Source organism: Cataglyphis hispanica, chromosome 5 (assembly GCF_021464435.1).
Source record: "Cataglyphis hispanica isolate Lineage 1 chromosome 5, ULB_Chis1_1.0, whole genome shotgun sequence".
In the NCBI taxonomy this organism is placed as follows: Eukaryota; Metazoa; Arthropoda; class Insecta; order Hymenoptera; family Formicidae; genus Cataglyphis; species Cataglyphis hispanica.
The window spans coordinates 5,991,940-6,010,169 of NC_065958.1; the positions used below are offsets into that span (position 1 = coordinate 5,991,940).

General features: G+C 39.2%; 1 long non-coding RNA gene across 1 annotated transcript; it reads right to left on the reverse strand.

The window, feature by feature from the left end:
- Positions 1-15,748: 15,748 nt before the first annotated feature.
- Positions 15,749-16,629, reverse strand: LOC126850086 (uncharacterized). Its single transcript, XR_007687488.1, has 3 exons — positions 16,563-16,629; positions 16,123-16,193; positions 15,749-15,791 (listed from the first exon to the last, which is right to left on the reverse strand). It is a non-coding gene; the product is annotated as an uncharacterized LOC126850086 (long non-coding RNA).
- Between the last annotated feature and the right edge of the window lie 1,601 nt (positions 16,630-18,230).

Sequence of the window (18,230 nt, forward strand, 5' to 3'; positions counted from 1 at the left end):
CACAATAAAGCGGCAGTCAGACCCTCGTCTTGATCTCCGCGCCGCGCAGCCCGAAGCCAAAACCTTAAATTTGGCTGTATAATCCAATAGTAATTCAAAGTACGACGGGACACGTCGAACCCTTGGACCCGTCAATATCCGTCCAGTGATGACCTTCGAATAGGGTCGTTATGCGTTTTAATTGAATTTGATCGAGCGTAAATCGAACGCCACTGTCCGGCAATATTACACGCGCGTCTGGAATTTCTTTTTTTTTAAATCTTTCGCACCATCGCAAGCCCTATCCGTGTACGTGTTTTAGCCAGATATGGAACATCAAGCGTACTCTGTGTCGATCTTGCTACAGAATTGAGCGTATATGACATCTGACTTATATAATATAAATAGAAAAGAAAAATTGATTATAAAAAAAAGATTGATTATAAAAGTCAAGAAAAACGTCGAGATTTATTACAATAATCCGGCGATTATTTTATACGATGTGATGCGCACTGTATTTTCGGCAAGCATTGTAGTTCTATCAAACCAGAAGGAAATGACAAAAAACAGTTTCAACTAAATAATAAGCGGCCGTGACGCAGCCGCTGGCGCCAGGTCTGCTCTAGCTCATTACCCGATTCTTCTCGGTGAACCCGCATCATGCTGCGAGATCAGTTTCAAATATCGGCAAACGAAAGATTTCTCGGCAGGATGACAAATGTATTTCATCCAAAAATATTAATCACATTCGTCAAGTATGAGATTCAGGTCAGATAATTTGCGACAGAAAACGAAAGAGAATTTTGAAAAAAAAAAAAAAAAAAAAAAATTTGTTTTTTTAATCATTTAAAAGAGAAATATTTCTTTTTTTTTATAAATAAATTCTACATCTCTCCCCCTCCCACCCTTTCATCATCATTCCGCTCTTTTCAACAACTTTTCTCGAGAGGTGCGACATTATTGCGATCTTATCGGAGTGCTAAGCGTCACTTTTCGCATTCCAAGAAAGCCGGCTTCGTAAAGGCAGTACCGACGATGGTGGAAAGATACAAATTGGGGTCGGGAGAGTAAGGTACGATCAACCGGTCAAAGATGTTATCCGCCTAATGGGCAGAAGCCACCAAGACCTAAAAATGACTCGATACTAACCAACAAGTACTACTACCTTGACGTAATTTCAGATATTAAGAATTTATTCTTATGACACTCTCTCGCTTATGTGAATTTCATTCATGTACTTAAATCTTATTCGATTAAAAGTATGTTAAATGATTAGAGAAAGTCTCTTTTTTAGAAATATTTTAAAACAACAATAGCCGTATTGCTAAAAAAAAATTTGAATAATAACCACGCAAAAAAAATACGACAATCTTATTATATAAAATATTTTTTTTATTAATCTGTTATAATAAAAAATATCATATCAGTTAACTGTTCGGCTCAAAGAAAGGCAATCGATTCCTTTCGGCTTCTCGAGCCTTCTGTAATTGACAAGATGAATTGAACTATCGATGAACACAATAGCTCTTCGAATCGAGTGGTGACTGGTCGAAGAAGCAACCGACGGATTCTTTGACGATTAAATCGATGCAAGAAATAATTTAATTAGCCACCTCTTTGACAGCCGCGCGTGAAAGTTCTTTCGAAAGTATCATTCAGTAAAGATGAAAAGATGATTCTTGCACATTTTGATCCATGAGTATCCCATTTCTGATTTTCGAAGTCAAGTGGATGGAAAACTCAAGGATGTAGGAAAACTAAAGTCTGCATTTTCTAAGGGTACGCCGTTTTTCTTAATGTTTCCTTTTCTTAAAGTAACATAACGCGAATTATAATCCGAAAATTTATTCCGGCTATTTTATGATTATTTCTGAAAGAGCAAATTTTGGCAAGTTTTTTTACGCATTGAAATTACGCGTAGATAAATTATTTATTAAAGTGAATATCGTGAATATTATGTGATCTACGTGCACGCAAATTCAATTTCGCGTGTAATTTTTAATGTAAAAACCTTTCACAGATTTACTCACATCCTTGTTTACGTGGTCGTAACCATACCTTGCTAAACATTTATCGTTTTCGCTTGGACAAAGGCTCGGTAACATTATTATTACTATTACGCCACACCTGAGGGGTGTATCCTAAGTGCTTTACGCTCCGGAATATCGAAAGTGCTTTTTAAGATGAGATCGCGCCTGGATCGAAAGAGGATCCGATCTCTCTTCCCTGCATCCGGGATAGTCGCGGCCAATCTAGATTGTAAGTCAATGGATGCTTAACGTGTAGTAATTGAAACCTGAACATTGTCGTGATATTGCATCGCCTTAATGCCACTCGTGCGTACTACGTGTCGAATAATGCAGATATCAAGAGCCCTCCGAACCTTTCATTTAACATGGCTTTACATTATATTTTACACACACACAAAGTTCTAACGCGATATCTAAAAGATACACGTGTATGTACGGAAAACTTTCGTTAGACATTCTTTTCAACTTGTTAGGAATATGTTACACGTTGTGGGGAGACCGGACCGCCGTTAAATAAGAAAATTACACGGTCGCACAATGGCTGTGTGATAATGGCCGCCTCATAAATTTATCAATGGACGAGATACTCATTGTCGGCGAAGGCGTCCCCTTTGATGAGGTGCTAAGAAAATACTGTGCCAAATGCCGTTTAAGTTTCGCGTGATTTACGATGCCCGTATTTACGGTCGAGGGTAAAAAGAGAGATGGAGGGTGAGATCCTACAGATCGATATCGTCTTCGGGAGTTTTCCCTACCTCCTTCCATCTTCCAAGCTCGCCGCGGACTCTCCACTTTTAACTTGGGCCGTCTCACCCCGAATCTTTTATATCGCGCGGAACTCGGCCGCGCGCGCGCAACCGGACCCTCGTAAATCGTCAGCAGACCGGGCGCGCATTGTATCCGGGTGATTTACCGGTGCAAGTCCATTAGTCGTAAAGCAATGCTCCTCGACCATTGCTAGATGGCGGATGATAAGACAAACTGCGTTTTCAGCGTACATAATACTCCTCTCGTCCTCTCTCAGACGGAGGGAAGGGGTTGTGTGTACTACGCGATTGCTGTTCCGCAGCAACGGTCCCAGCTTCCCTTTCATCGATACTCGACACCTCCTCCCCCTTCCCTCCATCTCTCTCCTTCTTCTTCGGTCGCTCTCCCTTCGAATCTCTTTTGCACTCGACGTCGTAATTTACGATCGCGGTCTCATTACGAGTTGAATATCGAGAACCTTTCGTTACCGGTCAAACAGAACCGATCAAATATTCTCGATAAAAAACATGCATTACTCAGTACTCTCCTGTGAAACGTCAATATTAAAGAAATAAAAAAATTATCGAGGAACTGAGAAAAAAATAAAAAATTTTTTCGTTGATAATAATAATTCGTGTGCATATTAAGAATCTTGATTTGCATTTTCGCATTACAACAATATTAATATTAGCAAGTTAATAAGTGTAAAGAATATATTATAAGCATATTACACAAACTATGTAAAGATAAGATAATAGAAATTAATGCATGTATAAAAATATAAATACGTAATATAATCTGTGAAATGAGAGATTTTCGCATATATAGAAAGATGTGTCAGCGCGTTTAAGAAACGATATATGTTGATCGAAAGTTTGCAACGAGTGGTTTACAAAAATGTATAATTTTCCTTAATAAAGATAACGATGAGAAAAAGTGACGATGATGAAACCGACGGCGAAGGCGAAGTTGCCTTGGGATACGCAGCGGTCGATAAAGATAATCCTTAATCCCGCTAACGAAGATGATTATCCGCGTTTTTGTACGAGAATATTGGTGCGCGCAAACGAAGCGATAATTGAACCTCTTTACCCCCACCCTCCCCTTTCGCCGCGCGACGCACAGCGTCAAAAATTTACAATGCCCCATTTGTTCGCAATTTCGACACATGCTGCCTATAATTACCTCGGCAGTATAGGGAGGCTTACCGCTGATTTTAATGATACCTCATGATAAATCTTTCGCCAGCCGCGGGACTTACGCACATCTCACATGACGCGGTAAGAAAGCGCCCGAATTCCTTTTCACTCTGTATGCGAAGAAGTGTCTTGCGTAACAACAGATGATTGTATACATTTTGAGCAAATATATACGCGAGTCGAGACAAATATATGTGTGCGAGGAATTTATTATTTATGTTTATTCTATGTATCAACAATTTTAATTCAAGCTTCTTGTTGTAAAATTTTGGTGTTTAGCAAATAATGCTCGAATTACGGTAAATTAATGGCGAATGTATGTAGTTGATCGTAAAAAATAAATCTTGTGATATATAAATTAAAAATATGCTATACATATAATAGTTAAATTTAATTATAAACAATTACAAATTTTAAAGAAGAATAGCTTCCTGTTAGTCTCATCAATTTAAAAATATCTTTATCTTACACAGATGTAAAATTAAGTATTAAAAAAAGAGGAATTAATAAATACATAGACACAAGAACGTTTTGAGTATGTCGTAATATGAATATAGGTATGCAATTCGCGGTTACATGAGTAACAACGAACGAGCAGAGCTGCTGCCGATGCATACATTATATATTCTTCCTTCCTCTCCCTCTCTTTTTCTTCATATTCCCGCAGATTAATTATATAATTATGATTGAGCTCAAGGAAGCTATGAATTGCAGATTCGCAATTTGAATGATTCAAACGAAAAACCCTCACAAACGTTAATACACGTCGGTTAACAGTAAAAAAAACTGTGTGATGAGACTCATTATTTCAGATGCAAATGCGATAATACTATACGTGATATTTTATCCGAGATGATATTTTATATATTCTCAAAAAAATATTTTTTTTAAATATGTATAATAATATCGTATTATTTTTTTCAAAACAAATATACATATAAAATATTTAATATTAATTAATTACGAACGAGAAAGATTAAATTATGTTTGTAATATTTAGGATATATGAATGTATTAAAAACTTTTTTCGAACAGTTTTTCTAAAGTATTGCATAATGGAATGATCGATCGACGGATACGAGTAGAGCCGAAGTTTCACCGCATCGTGCACGGCGCATGATGCATCGGGGGCAACAATGACGAACAGGATCTGATATTCCCAAGTCACCATTATGGCTGCTAAAGGCGGCTAAGACGAAACGAGGAAGGAACGCATTCGCAATACATATACGGCGGTACGCTTCAAAGCCGCTACTTTGCCGCTTCTAGATCGTCGTTCGCGACCACGAGTGATCTTTTCAGGGTAACGATTTCTATTGATCCGCACGACCGTCGTCCCTTTTCTCGAATGCTCCACACTTCCGCGTTCGACGCCTCCGTCCTTTCGTTATTGTAGCGCATTTCCTCGGTCTTTTATCGAAGCCGGACCGTAACACGAGATTCGCGATTCCGTCGTCAATCGATCCGTTCAATAGCAAAGGAACGACATAACAGTACCTGACTAGATTATATCCTAAAAATGAATAAGCTTGAACATGGATATTTTTACGCTAATATTGGGCGAAGACATTTTTAATCGACGAAATACGCGTCTAAAAAAAAAAATAAGCGTGTCGGAGGCGAGAAGGAAATATTTCAAGCAATCTTTATTGACAAGGAAATCGCATCGCAATCTCAGTTGTTTCGAAATCATCGGAATTTACACGAATTTCTATTATTATACGGGGCATTTTCGGGCGCAGCATCTGCCGAACGTCGCAAACTCTACAATCATACCTGTTTTGAAAACAACGACGTGCCCATTTTGTGATCCGATCAGATAGCATTGTACGGTCCCGGATGATTGTAGTCATTACCATGTGCCCGCCTGCGTATTAGAATTTGTGCTGGTAGGAGGCAAATTATTCCCGCTTCAGATCCGGTTGCTTTCGGGCACAGTGTATACGCGCATGGGCATTCGCTCGCCGATCAAAAAAAGGCGTAACGACCGAAGATGAAAAGGCTGTTAGTAACGGTGATCGTCATGGAAAATATCATCGATATCACGATTTTTTTCTAATCATCCTTTCCGAAAAAAGATCGACGCAATGATAAAAATTTTCTCAAGAATTTTGTAACATATGTATTAAAATAAATTGCAAGTTTATAATAACGGCGTATTTGCAAGTTGAAATTATAATGATATATCAAAGATGAAGATATTCTCGGCGAAAAAAAGAGACATACTTTTTAAGCTGAAATAAAATACCGAAGAAGGATCCGGAAATCGGCAGAAAAGCAAAGCGCGCTTTTCTCTCCCTTCTCTGCCCGTCTTCCTGTCACTCGAGATTCTTTCGCTCGCATCCCGAACAGCTCCTCCTTTCGGTAATGGGCGATCCTACATCTAACGGGAGAGTAGTTGCTCGGCTTTCGTCATTTTCTCGTATATCGGAAAACTTGTGTAAGACGAAGATGCAGGCTTGGACGAAGACGAGCGCAAAGTTACATTACATACACGCCTGATGCCGGATCTATCGTATTGTATATTTTATTATCTAAAAATCTAAATACATGACGCGTGTATACACTTTGGAGCGTGCGTATTCAACGAGCAATACATGGGGCGCGTGTATAGTGCAGAGAGACAGCTGCGACACCTTTCACGCCCACACGACACACCCTCCCAGAAATTCGTCGACTGGCACGCGTTGTCGAATTCTTTCTAATACCCTTGTAACTGTATTCTGTATGAGATTTGTTCCCTTATGTTCGAACACAATAGGAATGTATCAATCTCGAATCGATTTTGCGCGAACAAAGTGTGAGAGCGACGCATGCGTAATGTCGTAAAAAAGCTATAAATATCTCCATCGATCTTTAGAAAAACTCTTAAAGTTTAGAGAATTGTATAATGTAGAGAAACGAAAAAATTCCCTAATGTTGATAAATAATATCAATTGTTAGATCGAATTTAAGAATGATAGTCCATCTAATCTATAGTCTATCTAATCTATCGCACGCATCTTTGACGTCAATACCTCGCTTCGAAACATCCGCATCTCTTCGCGCTATTCATCGCCATTCGGCGAACATCTACACGAGGCTTATCGCGACCGCGGGCCATGCATATATAAAAGCCACTTAAATTATGCATGGGTGGGGATTCCCCAGAGTCCGCCTTTTCAGCGAACAACTACCACACCGCCGACGCTACTAGCAAGCCCGGGCACACCCGGCACACCATCGCCGACACCGCCGCCTCCATCACCGCGCCGTGGTCGTCGTTGCCGCCGCTGCTGCCGCCGCCGTGGCCACCCCCGGGGGCAGTAATCTCGCATGGAGATCCGGCTTAAACGATAGGCCCCATTTCGAGAGCGCCGCCCTTCGTACGTGAGACTCTTAATTTTCAAGGCAGAAGGAGAGCGCGGCGCGGCTTCCACGAAAATACTTTGCAAGGAGGTCCTCGTCGCCGTTTATGAGACGATGCCATGTTATTACAAGCGGCCCGGATATTTCCATATCGCGCGGCTAGACGAGGTTTAATGCCGCAATCGGGTGGTGCCAACCACCCCCGGCTTCCTCGGATCGAGGATGGATGCGCCACTCCGGTGGATGAATTCCTAGTTTTCTTTGTCCTTCTATTCAAAGGACGATTCTAAAAGAGTACCGCGCAAGATTCGAATTCCACGCTGTCAATTCGTTCATTTAGATATCGTTCAGTCGTCAAGAAACTTGTCACAAGCGAAATCTCTCATTGTACTTCGGAGGATTTAATTTCGCCTCGCGTGCGAAAGTTTCGCCAAGTTGAATTATGCAAGAGATCTCTCGTAATTCAATCGCTTCTACAATATCGTCGTAAACGGAGCGGGCTACGCAAAAGAAAAACTACGGATGAAAAGTAGACGGGGATGCTGAAAGAGACGAAGAGACGCAAGTTAAGTCGAGCTTGCGCTGAAGAAAGAAGAAAGGCGAATGCGCGGCCATGATGCGACCGATATAGCCTCGAGGAATATAAAACGAGCAGAGATATCATCGCGCCGGTGAGTCGGAATAAAACTATAAACCGGAGGAAACAATTACCCTGACTGCCCGGCGGAAGATGCGGCTAATGATAAGTGGTTGGCTGCTCTCTCGGGCCTGCGAAGCATAGCCTTTGCCGCGGTTTTGCCTTTGGTTTTGTCTCCCTTTCGGCGCCATTTTCATCGCGCGAATAAGTACGAGATAGGAGAAAGAAGCACATAGTTTCCTTCCCCCGCCCCCCCCGTCCTCCGCGATTTATATCAAACGTGCTACAATACGATAAAATGATGGGTTATATCCGTTAATGCGAACCATATGGATCGATTACGTTGCTATGTATAATTTGGAATGTCCAACGTTTCCATCCACGTCGTTTTAACCCAATCGAAGTTACCTTGAAACTTTTTCTCGTAATTGTCGATGGAATTGTCGACCTTCGATAACCCCTGCCGTCGCTTGCGCAGAATAGCGGAAAATAATACGATCGATTATCGCGGAGCGTTATCAATTTTCACTTTCGCAATATTTTCACAATAATGATTTTTTAATGCTCTCTTAAGATCATGGACTAATTCTATCGGAGTGTCTTTAACTACAGCGAACTAAATCCTTGTCAATCTATATCGCAGTCACAGCTCTAAAGAGAGCTCCAAAGTGTATGTCGATGAAACTACGATTAAATTTAATCGACGTCGAACCGGCCCTGTATCGCGCGGTGACACGTACGTGGTTCGCGAGCAAACATTCCTTTAATGGCGCCGACGGCGCTTTCGTAACGTTACAAGCCAATTTATGTAAATTATCGGGCGCAGCCATGTAAAATTACAATCCCGGCGCGCGATGCCGCGCGCATAACAACGTTCTCCATGTAACGAATTGTATCGCGCGATCGACTTCAACTCTTGCGTGCTTCTTCCTTTCTTTTCTTTATTTTTTTTTTTTTTGCGCCGAGCATGTCGATTTTAATCGCGTCTTCGGCCGCTGGAAGACGATGGCGATGGGCAATAAAATCCGTTCGAATCCGGCGAGCATGAATCACGGACTGAAGCTATTCGCGTCAATTTCAATTTCCTTTCCCGATCACATCCGCGTGTGTGTGTGTGTGTGTGTGTGTGTGTGTATATATACAGCGCACCTCGTTTCACATATACAAGAGAACTATATAGGAGTCTTGCACGCGCGAGCGCAGTCGTTTTCTTTCGCGTGGCGAAGATCACAGTGTTCACAGGAGGGCATCTAATTGCCAACCTCTCGCATCTCGCGCTCCCCCATAAACTTAACGACCGCTTTAACGGTTGGCCCTCCCGATATGCTAAAGAGCGTTTCTTCGGCTATTTCGCGAAGTACCCTGTTAAGGATCTCGATAGGCCATTGCGGTCTTCCGTGCCTCGTGTAGGGAAGACCGCGTTATATCAAGCGTGTAGGCGAAGGTACATCTCGTTCAATCTTCACATAAAAAGAAAACTGCGAATAATAAATCTTTTATAATCGGATTCATGTCAAAAAAGCGATTAAATAAAATGAAAGATTAATTCTCCTCCCCCAAAAAAAATCCGAATCACGTGTCAATTTTTGACTAACTTACAGAATACGCCGATCGTTTCATAGAAATCGATACCGCGATCTTCGCGATATAGTCACGCGCCCCGGCGGAGTCGAGGAATTTGATTTTCTCGTCGGTTTGCATGATTCTGATTGAAGCGATCGAGAGCGGGGAGGGTTTCTCGAGGAGGCAGGGGAAGTATCGCCGACTGAGGGCCGATGATTGGTGGGACATTAGTGTAATGAGAGTCTTGAGTTAAGGGGTAAAACGTGGTAGTGGCTACTGCGCGCCGTGTATCCGCCATGATTAGAGCCTCGGTGGTGTTTTCGCCGATATCGTGAGTTCGTGAAATCGCTCCTGCAATTTTAATCCGCAGAGTCCCTTCCTTCAGAGCCTCAGAGGCTCTTCCTTCGAGTCGGTAGGAGAGGTGGAAAAAGAAAAAAAAGAGAAATACCGCTGGAAGAAATTCGCGGCGAGAAAAAACGAGGACAAAGACGGAATGTAAAAGAGGGAGGAGGATGCGATGATCCGTTTGATACGTGTTAAAGGCACAACCGATCATGCATCGAGATTGACGGCGTAGTTCGCTATCGATATGATTTATGTATCCGCATAACGACACCTCGCATTTTTTTTCTCTTTTTCACCGCGCTTTTATTTTACAAACCGATTTCATATCGCGCATCGAGTCGTTGGAAAGCCCTCAATGATGTCGCGCGTATGATTGCTTCGTGGATATCAATTATTTTTACGATGAGATGGTCGGAATTTGATAGAAATGATTCGCTGCAGTGAGGCACGCTCGGTTGCCCATCTGCAGGCGTCCATTGCCGAGCATGTAATAATGGGACACAAATGTTATCTAAATCAAGCAATCGACATCGATTCGAAAGCATTAATATACTGCGTACTAGTACATTCGTATGTGAGAATTAAAGTTTAAAAAAAGATCCATGCAGTCAGACGAATTTGTAGTCTAAAATTATTATTGCAGCTGAGAATAATTATAGTTTATATTTATATCATAGAGTGGATCTCATATGCACGAAATATCAGGTTCCGTCGAATTAATATTATTAAATCGATTAAAATCAATTTTACAAAGACAATGTCCCACGTGTTGTGTGCACGTAAATAAGATACGAATCCGATCTCGCGCGCAACGGGACTTCTCTCTGCGTAATTATCTTGAATAACAATGCCTTAGTTTGTTACATTGATTCCGTATGAGATTAAAAGCGGACATTCGATCATTCGCTCCCTCCTAATCGAAGCTACCGGTTGTTCGCTCGAATGAAGATCGCGAGATGAACCCGGTTTCTCGGCCGACGCGGCCAGTCGAGATGGTTTCATTCGTGGGCATTATGTATTCAGTGGCCAGCGCCATTTTGCCTCGACCATTTTTGCCGATCAAATCTTAATTGTTGGCTGGCGGCTGTCTAAGGAGGCGTGGCTACCGGTTGGTTCACTTTCAGCCACGCGATGCACGAACGCATTGGTTTTCTTTCTCTTATTTTTCTTATAGCTTTCCCGTCTCTTCTTGCTCCTCTCTCTCTCTCTCTCTCTTTTCCCCCCTTTCCCTTCTCTTTCCCCCTCGCGTATTCTTATATAGCGAAAGAGTTGCGACGCACCGTAATGTCTCCCGGTCGCCTCGTCCGATGTCCGTTCAACGCGTATGCTAATCGAATCGAGTTACCAGAACCGCAGGTAATTGGATACTGAAGAGCGCGGTTCTTTCACTCTCCCCGCTACATTTGAAGTACACGAGATCTTTATACAAAGGATCACACGCGATTTACATAAAAATCCGGCTCCATACCTTCTACAATTATGTCAAAAAATAATTTTATATCGTAAAGACAGAATTTTCAAATCATTCTCAGAGAATTTATTAGCCTGGATATTGTATCTGATAGACGCAAAAGGTTACTATAATACGTATTATCGTTCTCGGAAAATATCAAACAAGCCTCGAGGAGATTGTCGGAAGGAGATATCATATCGACTTTATCATTCATTGTATTAAATCATATTGAATGATAATGTAATAGATGTCCAGTTGTAACTCATGACAAACGAGAGACGATAAAATCGGTACATCGTTGCAATTAATCTTAATTATGACGCGATGCGGCAATTATCGATTATCCTGCGACAATCTCTAGGCATTAACTAGCACCGCTGCGTAATAAATCTACTCCTACGTTGTGATGTAAATGCCAACTAACTGGTACACGGACAAAGTAGCCGCCGACACTGGCGGCGCGGCGAAAGGCGGAGAATTACGCCCATGATCTAAGCCCCATCGGATTCCTGAATTGCAAACTGCGCTACGCTATACGCCGCTTAATCAACAGTCGTCAATGCATTCACTACGGTGGAACGGTTATAACTTCGCGGGGTGATGTGACGCGAACGTGAAAGTTTTAAACATTGCTTCTACGTGGTGTTTAAATTCTTGCATCATTTCTGCGCACACAAAATAATTATTACGAGTTGCAGCTATCGACTCTTGCATTTAATCGTGAATTGCGATAATACACAAACGCGGTCATAAAAAAAAAAAAAAACTAAATAATTGGAACAGTTTTAACGGAGTGACGACGCATTTTAATAAATAAAACAATGAAACGTCGATTAAAAATTGAGAAAAACTAATTATACATCACATATAACATTAATCATTAAAATAATATGTCAAATTTAATTTTTATCAATTGATACACACAAGTTATAAAGATGAATTTTTCTTTCGATTTATCCATTAAAATATGACGGTATTTACGCGAACCAATATCAGGTTTAATAAATATTATTAGAACATAATGTTAAAAAAAATATAAATTTTTAGAAAAAATTATGATTTATACAGAAAGATTGTTATCTGATCGTTTAGATATGGCGGAAGAGAAGATTCTTTTTTGCAGGAGGCATATCGTTCTGTAAAACACTGATTTTGACCTGCGCGCGCGTCCGTCAGATACTATCCAATTAACGCCAAATTAATATTACCCGCGGTGTAATCAAGCTGAGGAATACGCGGGTAAGAGACGCTGCGCCTTCTCTCGGTATAATGACACGTATTACTCTGATTGGCAACAATTGGTAACAATTGACGGGCGGAACCGAGCCTCGAAGGTTCCGCTACTTTGCCCGTGTTGTTTACGACCAGAACTTCGAAACGTTACACCTTAATTGCGTGGCTACATGCTCGAAGAATTATCAAGGCTTCCTTACATCCCTACGTCATTATTTATTAAGCATATATAGTCGGTTCTAGAACAAAGATATATAATACAGCCAGTTGTGTATTGCGTATCGAAAACTCTGCTTGATCAAACAACTTTCTCGTGAAAATGAATCAAGATGCATTGAATCGCGTCGATGTCCGCTCTCGTTAATATTATTGTCATTACTATTGCAGGTTTGTGTCAAATAATCTGATCTTTATCGAAATTTATATAATTATATAAAATTCGTCGAAAAGTAATCTGTCATTACTCTGTTAGTAGATTTTGAAGTTTAATTAATATTATTTTTATATTTTCAGAGTAAATGACGTTATTCATCTTCTAGCGATAAAAGCATTCAATATATTCGCAAATGCATTTCAAAATATATTTCTCATGAGACATTATGGTCTGTCACAATTTACTCGCAAGTACATATAAAAATGTACGGTATGTTTGCACAAGCATTTGATATCCCTTGTTTCATAATGTGTTGTTACATTCCAACAAACAAGCTTACTTTTTGCTGTAATTGAGATACTCGCCGGAGGAGTAAAATCTAATAGATTATTACATACAAACATATATATTCTTAAAATAATTAGACATCTTAAAACAATTAAGCAGTATAAAAAAGAATTTCAAATAAGATTCTTACAATTTATACATAACACATGCGACTATCTTTCACGAAAAAATATTGTGTCGGAAACTAACTTTTATATATATATATATATATATATATATATATATATATATATATATATAAAGTATTTTATTTAGCTCGCGTGTTTATATCCAATTCTTAAATTTCATCAGCGTTTCCAACAAGTGCTCGTCGAAGAATATACAAATCATGATTGAATGCACTTGTCTTCGATTGCACATCAATTTGTGTGCCTCGCGCGTATCGCATTCGCCGGACAGGCTATCAATATTGACTCGTTCACATAATGTACGATTATTTCAATTATTTTATTACGTATTAATCTTAACCCACAACATAATGCATATAATCATGAGCCTATTATTTCCGCGAGTGCGGGCGGGCGAGTGGGAAGAGAGCGTTCATTCCGCTTCTCTCCGCTCGTCGCATTTTAACGATATTGTAATTTGGAGACCGCAAACCCTCTGACGTCACCGGGTGCATCGAAGCATCTTGTCGGCGTGCAACCTATCTCTGCACCTACCCACCCACCCTTTGTGGGCCGATAATCTTGATCATAGGAATATTAACGGCCAATGAATTATAGGAATTTTGACAAATTAGATATCGGGTGAATTGAAGGATTGCGTTACTAATTCCATCGAAAAACACAGGTGCGCCGATCGTTACACCAAGATTTATTCAACCGAGGCTCGCTGTCATGCGGAGATCTCTCTCAAAAAAAAAAACGATTGTTTATCTTTGCAGGCGCGATGTCTAATACACACATGTGTACATGATACGCAATAGCTTAGTAGAAATTTAGAAACGCTTCGAATACGCGAAGACAATATGCAAAACTCCATTGGCAAAATCCTTTGTCTACAGAGAAATACTCATTTATTCATAGCAAGAATTCGGTTGGATGCACTAGTACTCACTGATGCACATAAAAATTATCGTACATACAATGGCATAAGTAATTAAAAAAATAAAACAATTTTATTGTTGTTTAATTCAAATAATAATAATAACTTATACTATTATAATTATCTTAATGTTTTAATTACTTATGCTTACATTATAAATTTATGTGCGACAATTTTTAATTTACTCTAGTGCTCACTAGTGTACTCAACTGAATTCATTATCAGTGTTTATAAGAAATCACTCGCATTTAAACTGTCGTTACGAATAGTCGCGCCCTGCCCTTTTCTTGTCCGATCCCACGGCGCCGGTGATCCAGCCGTCGCGGCTACACATGCGGTCTTCCATGCCAATCTTAATATTATCCTTCGAATTATGGCCCTAATGTTATCCACGTACGAGCTATCGACTCTAATGATTGAGCACGAAATTCGGAGCGGTTTCCTCTCGCCGGACGTCAAACCGGTATGTATTAGGATTACCATCGAGATTATTTCGCAACTTTCAGCAAATAGGAGGATTTTTCCTTTTTATTAAGCTTATGCAATAAACGACTTATTATATATTATTATGTTTACGCACGTTCGAGATAAATAAGATGCGCCGCCACTTTTTTTTATTTTAACAAAAGAATACTCACGCGAAAATATTCACGCCAAAGCAAAAAATATTTTTTACTTCTCATACCAAGCTAATGGCATGTAATTATTCGGTCGTATCAAACGTGCTACATGTGGATATTTCGCAGCGTCACGGACGGCTAAAGTTCCGTCGCGAACACGAGACATTGTCACGAGATTTCGCCGTCGTAAATCTTCAGCTATATCGACATGGTGAAGTGACGCGAATGATATTCGTCCGCTAGCTAGAATACATTCATATATATCGCGGCACGTATCGTGTAGTCTGTCCTGGCAGGAAGTGGCCGCCTATACACGGCATAACTTGTAGCCGTGTCGTGATAGCGACACTTCATAAACATGGGCTGGCGTCATGTCGACGTGGTACCAACGCGAAACCCTTTTACATCGCCGATCGTTATCCGTCCGCGCCGATGGACATCGACATTGAACATCCGTTACGTTTACGACCTGTCTCGCGTAAAAAAAATGTACCGAGTATGGAAGACCGCTAAACTTTTGACTTTTATTCCATCATACATTTTCAATTATTCTATTCGCGCATATTTAAAATTATTAATACGAATTAGCAATAAAATATTTACAATCATTTTTCAAGATCGTTTATATCAAACATTGTAATATATAATATAGCAAAATAAATCTTATTTTTCACATAATATTTAGAGTCTAAAAATGATAACAAGAATAGGCAAATGTTTGTGCAAACATACATAATAATATCACACTATAATATAATCAAAAAGATTATAAATGGAGAGATTCATTCAATATATAATCGGAAGGATCATAAATTGATTCACTCACCCCATACATTTTGTCTTTAATCAGGTCAATCCGAGGAAAAAATCTGAAAAACACAACAAATAATTTTAATTCGTACAGTAGGTTACTTTGAATATTACAAATATTGTTGTGTATTACAACACATTTTATGGCATATTTATATTAGATTAGACTTAAAAATGGCATGTTTGCATTATTATTATAACACAAAAGTTGTCATGTGCTATTTAATCCAACAAAATATAACAAAATGTAATAATTGAAATTTTAAAACAGAAATGAGACACGATTAACATAATAAACTAGTCGATTCAAATTTTTAATTGCATGTTGCCGAACCCACGACGATATTTACATTATATCATATAAATATTATAATGAATAAATTTACTCACAAGCACGTCTCCTCGATGCTATAATTTTCGATCTGTGTCAAGTCGATCCTGCGGAAGATGCGGAAGAAATCCTGTGGAAAATGCGAATTTATTTAAATAATGGCAATGATAACATTACTCTACGATTCGAACGCGTATTCTTTTCAATTTACATCGAGTATGTTTAACTATATCGATATATATGTACAAAAGCTTATTATACACTAATTAATTCGTCGATTGATATAACAACTCAAAACTCGCGAGGATGAAGAGAACGTAATAAAATCGCGGCCAGTACAAATTTTCGTTTGTAACTAAATAATTTAAGCGGCAACTTTCACTGCAATGTAATAATATATACATATACACATATTTTATCGATCTTCTATTTTTCTAAAGAACTATCTTCTTGTCGAAACTACGATAATATTACATCAATAACGAATAAATTTACTCACCGATATGTCCTGTCGGTGTAGTTTCTGATTATTATTGCGTCAGCTTAATCCTGGACAGGAAAAATTCTGTGAAAGACACGAGCCATTTGAGACAATGATGGTGATATCTTTATTAGATTGCTACTTGTTTCGATGACACGCCCTTATCGCCACTCCTCTCAATTTACATAGCGTATTTTTCATATTACATATCGATGAACATGATATAATACATTTCTTGCACTAATTAATCCATCGATATATAACTCAACTCGCAAAAAGACGCGAAGTCGATCCGGTGCCGACCGTTTATTTGAAATTTCCAGTAGAAACTAAATAACTTAAGCAGTGAACTTCATTGCACATTTTTTTACGTGTGACGTCACACATACATGCACACATACATTATCGATCTTTCTAAATCCACCTTCTTATTGAAATTAAGATATATTATATCAATAACTATTAGATTTACTCACCAATACGTTATACCAATATAGTATCTGATTTTTGTTGCATTAAATCGATCCTAGATAGGATCGAAATTCTGTGAAAAAGACGAGCCGTTTGAGACAATGACGGTGATATCTTTATTACTGATTGCTACGCTTCGATCTCACGCCCTTATCGTTATCCTCTCAATGTACACTGCGTACTTTTAATTATATCAATGCACACGATATATTTCTTACATATTAATTAATCCACCGATCGATATAACAACTAAACTCGCGAAAAGACGCGAAGTCGATCCGGTGCCGACCGTTTATTTGAAATTTCCAGTAGAAACTAAATAACTTAAGCAGTGAACTTCATTGCACATTTTTTTACGTGTGACGTCACACATACATGCACACATACATTATCGATCTTTCTAAATCCACCTTCTTATTGAAATTAAGATATATTATATCAATAACTATTAGATTTACTCACCAATACGTTATACCAATATAGTATCTGATTTTTGTTGCATTAAATCGATCCTAGATAGGATCGAAATTCTGTGAAAAAGACGAGCCGTTTGAGACAATGACGGTGATATCTTTATTACTGAATGCTACATTTCGATCTCACGTCTTTATCGTTGTCCTTTCAATGCACACTGCGTACTTTTAATTATATCAATGCACACGATATATTTCTTACATATTAATTAATCCACCGATCGATATAACAACTAAACTCGCGAAAAGACACGGGACGCGAGGTCGACCCGGTGCCGACCGTTCATTTGAAATTTCCAATACTAAATAACTTAGGCAGTGAACTTCATGCACATCCTTACGTGTGACGTATAACCACAGATGCATTGGAAGCGTATAGAATGCTCGCGACGCAAGAGTGATACTGAACGGATTACGTGTCTTTCTCTTTCTATTAGAAATAGAAACAGCAATAATTTTCTGTAAAATCTTAGTTTTCTGTTAAGTAGCTCTATTCTATCATTTCAATCTATACAACCTATACTTCTTATGCATATATAAAGCCTGATGCATTGATTAAAATTTTAAAAATTAAAATTTCAATCTTCCATCTCTGTCTTAGCTCGGATCTCGCTCCACTTGACGTTACAAATATAGCAAAGCGTTTGATTGGCCAATCAAGATAAAAGGGAAATCTAAAATCTTTACTACGATTGGTCCATCAGACGCCTCGAAACAATCGTGACGTCAAGCAGAGCGCATC